General features: G+C 41.6%; 1 protein-coding gene across 1 annotated transcript in view; it reads right to left on the reverse strand.

Moving 5' to 3' along the window:
* Xaf1 (XIAP associated factor 1) overlaps positions 1-4,221 on the reverse strand; it is a 41,963-nt gene that overhangs the window by 19,864 nt on the left and 17,878 nt on the right. The window lies entirely within an intron of this gene.

A 4,221-nucleotide genomic window follows, 5' to 3' on the forward strand; every position in this document is an offset into this window, starting at 1 on the left:
AAAGTGAAGTAAATGAAAAAAATAAGCAATTATTAACACTTGGGGAAACAAAAAATTGAGAAAGATCAAATTTAATCATATGGCAAACAATTTATAATACATAGCCACACTAATATAATATTTAATATTGATATAACCACAATGAGAGACAGCAATAAACCAGGAGGATAGAATGAAGAAACTTGGAGGTCTGTGTGGGAGAGGTGACATTAAAAAAGTGAAATTCATATCACTACAGACTTATGAGTAAATAGTATCTGTTTTGCTTTTTTTTTTTTTTTTTTTGAGATAGGTCTTACTATATAGTTCAAGCTGACTTTGACTCATTATGTAGCTCATGCTGGCCTTGAACTTGCAGAGATCCTCCTGCCTCAGCCTCCTGAGTGCTGGGAGTATAGGCATACACCACTATGCCTAGCTATATAGTTAACAGTATCTAAAAGTAGGGGAAAAAGCGTATCTGTATAGGATTCTCCTGCCCCTGCCAATGATAACCAAGCCATTATAACAGCCCAGACACCCTCAGAAAAATGGCCCCCAGGAGAGACAAACTTGAACACTCTGACACCATCAAGCTCCCCCTGACCCCAGGGTCAGCCATGAAGAAGACAGAGGACAACACACTCGGGCTCACTGTGGATGTCAGGGCCAACAAGCAGCCGCTCAAACAGGCTGTGCAAAAGGACTGTGATGGCCAATGGCAGACCTGATCAGGCCTGATGGAGGGAAGGGAAGTTCAGCTGGCTCCTGATCATGGTACTTGCGTGCTTCCAACATAAAACTAGGATCATCTAAACTCAATCCATCTGGCTCATTCTAAACTCATATATATATATATATATATATATATATATATATATATATATATTTCACTATGAAAAAAAAAGACAGGATAGTAAGTCTGACATGTCTCTGACAAATGAAGAGGATGGAGGGACTAGAGAGGGACAGACCACTGAAGTTATTGAAAACCAGACCAGAACAGTATAGTTCTCTGGAAGCCGAAAAGCAAATCGAGGCAGAGGAGTGAAGTTAGATGCTCCTCATAAAATGACAGGCTTTCATCACCCAGAGTCACCTCTGATTGTGATAAGAACATTTTTGATAAAACTGGGGACAGTGCTGGGTACAAGCACTAGACTGGAGTGAGTGGAAGAATGGAAGAAGAGCCAGCCCTGGTGGCACACGCTTATAACCCAGCACTAGGGAGGTTGAGCCAGGAGCATCACTGTGAGTTTGAGGTCATCCTGGGCTAATAGTGAGTTCAAGGCCAGCCTGAGCCACATAGCAAGACCCTGTTTCAAAAAGAAAAATGGAAGACAAAATGGGGACTGTGTCTATAGACAACTAGTTCAAATATTTTGTTACACAGGCAAACAGGACAATAGCTGGGCAGGTGGCATCACAAGCTCTGATTTTAGGTTGTACTACAAAGCTAGCATAATAAAAGCTGAATGGTACTGGGAAAAAAACACCACAAAGAAGACCCAAAGATCAATGGGACAGAATAGAAGATGCAGAACCAACTCCAAACCCAATTAGCTGCTTCATCTTTGACAAAGAGGCCAAATACCTTCACTGAAGAAAGACAGTTTCTTTAATAAATGGAGCTGGAAAAGCTGACTTTCCGCATGACAAATATTGAACCTAGACCCCTATCTCTCACCAGGTACTATACTAAAATTGAAAATGGGTCAAAGATCTAAATATAAAAACAGAAACACTTAATCTGCTGGAAGATAGAATAGGTGAAACTTTGGAAGACGAAGGAATAGACAAAGACTATGAACAAAATTCCGTTCTCACAGGAAATATTACAAAGAATCAACAACTGAGATCACATCAAATGAAAAAGCTTTTGCACAACAAAAGCAACCACCAATAGGATGAACAGACAACTCAGAGAATGGGACAAAATTCCTACCAGTTACTCTTCCCATAAATAACTAATATTTAAAATATGTAAAGAACGCAAAAGAGAATAAAAATCACATCTCTCTAACTTAAAGACGTAGTGAAAACTGGGCATCTGAAATGAATACACACTTCTCAGAAGAGGTATGAGTAGCAAATAAATATGAAAAAAATGCTTAAAATCACTGGTCATACGATAGATGCAAATTAAACCAACAATGAGATTCCATCTCACTCCAGAAAGAATAGCTATCATTAAGAAATCAACCAATGACAAATGCTAGAGGGGCTGCGAGGAAAAAGGAACCCTTCTCTTTTGTTGGTAGGAGTGTAGACTGATACTACCACTGTGGAAATCAATATGGGGATTGCTAAAAATCTAGAGGTTCCGTTTGACTCAGCTGTTTCCTTTCTAGGTCTGAGAGAATTAGAAGCTTCGTACTACAGTGAAATATGTATGTCCACATTTATAGCAGCACATAGGCCCATCAAAAGATGAGCATATAAAGAAAATGTGGTATTTACAATGGAATACTCTTCTGCCATAAAGAAGGATAAACTTGAGTTATCTGTAGAAAAATGGATGTGTTCTGAGACCATAATCTTAGGGGAAGCAAATTGGACTCACAAATTTAAATACTGTATCGTTCTTTGTGTGTGAGGAACCCAAATGGTGAATATAAAGCATAGCGAAGGACAGATATTGGGAAGTAGGAAGAACATGTTCCAACAGGAAGGGGAATAAGGGAGCAGGACGAGGGAAAGAACGGAAGGGAAATGAGAAGAAAATAGAATGGAGGGGGAGAAATGGAAACAGCTTTTGTAAATGCAAGGGGAAGAAGGATTGAAGGGAGGGGTGGGAAATGGGAAAAGAGAATTAAGATATATTATGTACTGGTACAAATTCCCTATGATGAATGCGATTAATATGTATGACAAATAATAAATATAAAAAAGAGCTAGGGTTCGATCTGTGGCGTGCCTGGCCAACCCGGTCCCCGGGGCGCGCTGAGACGGTGGTTAAGACCGGTTGTGGGGGGGCGCACACCTGTAATCCCAGCACTTGGGAGACTGAACACAGGCGGATCACTTCGAGTCCGCTACGTAGTGAGAACCTGTAGACCCTGTAGATCCTTACTAAAAAATTAAAAAAAAGAAAAGAAAAGAAAAAGTTATATATATATATGTGCTTGCACTCAGTGATCCTCCTCTTCTCAGCCTCCCCAGTGCTGAGATTACAGGTGTGAGCCACCGTGCCTGCACTCGGTGGTCTGATCAGCGCACCCAGGAGGTGGGGTCTGCGCAGCATGTGGCGTGGGGACAGGACCCTGGTCCCTGCACTTGCCTAAGCAGGTGCTTAGCCCACTGAGATATCTCACTGGCCCACTAACGGCAAATTTGAGACGTAGCCTAATACAGTAAATTTTTTTTTAAAAAAAGCAAAGGTCTCTTAAGAGTTCCAATATCCTATAGTTCTATGAAATGAAGTTTAGAAAAGTAAACATCTCTGCCCAAGGAGAAAGAGAGGCGTTTCTTGAAGAGACGCTGTCGTAGGTGGAGAAGAATGGAGCCACTTGGCACAGTCATCACGAAAAGACCTTTGGGGCTAAGGAGGGGCAGGCCTGGGAGTAGGTCACGGGTGAAATCCATCAACCCACCACATCACCGCAGCTCAGCAGTGTCCCTTTTTTTTGTATCCAGCCCTGATCTTTATTACTGGAAGGTGGAGAAAGCCAGTAAGTTTTGCCAGGGAGCTCACAGTCTAATAGAGAATACTACCATGTGGGCAGAAAACAGGCAGGCCCGACTAGGTAACTAACTGCAATGCGCAGACCCTGCAAGTTGGAGACAGTCAAATGAGTCAGAGGTACCAGGGTTGGGTGAGGATGCTCCTTGCAGGGCTGGGCACCAATGAAGACCGATTAGGTATGCTAAAGTCACCTAAAGCAATTTGCTAAAATCTATTTTTGCACAAGGCAAAAACAAAAAACCACAGGCACTTCTAATATCTGCCCAAAGTAAAAGATCCAATCAAAAAAAACAGGCAATTGAAATGAATAGCTACTTCTCAGAAGAAATACAAATGACCAGTAAACACATGAAAAAATGTTCCACACCCTTGGCTGTGAGAGAAACGCAAATTAGAACAACACTAAGATTTCATCTTACTCCAGAAAGAATGGCCATCGTCAAGAAATCAAAATAAATGCTGGCAAGACTGCGGAGGGAAAGGAAACCGTCTGCACTGCTGGTGATAATGTACACTAGCACAGCCACCGTGGAAATCAGCATGGTGGTTCCTTAAAG

The sequence above is a fragment of the Octodon degus genome, unplaced genomic scaffold, assembly GCF_000260255.1.
Source record: "Octodon degus isolate 3935 unplaced genomic scaffold, OctDeg1.0 scaffold00098, whole genome shotgun sequence".
Taxonomy (NCBI): Eukaryota; Metazoa; Chordata; class Mammalia; order Rodentia; family Octodontidae; genus Octodon; species Octodon degus.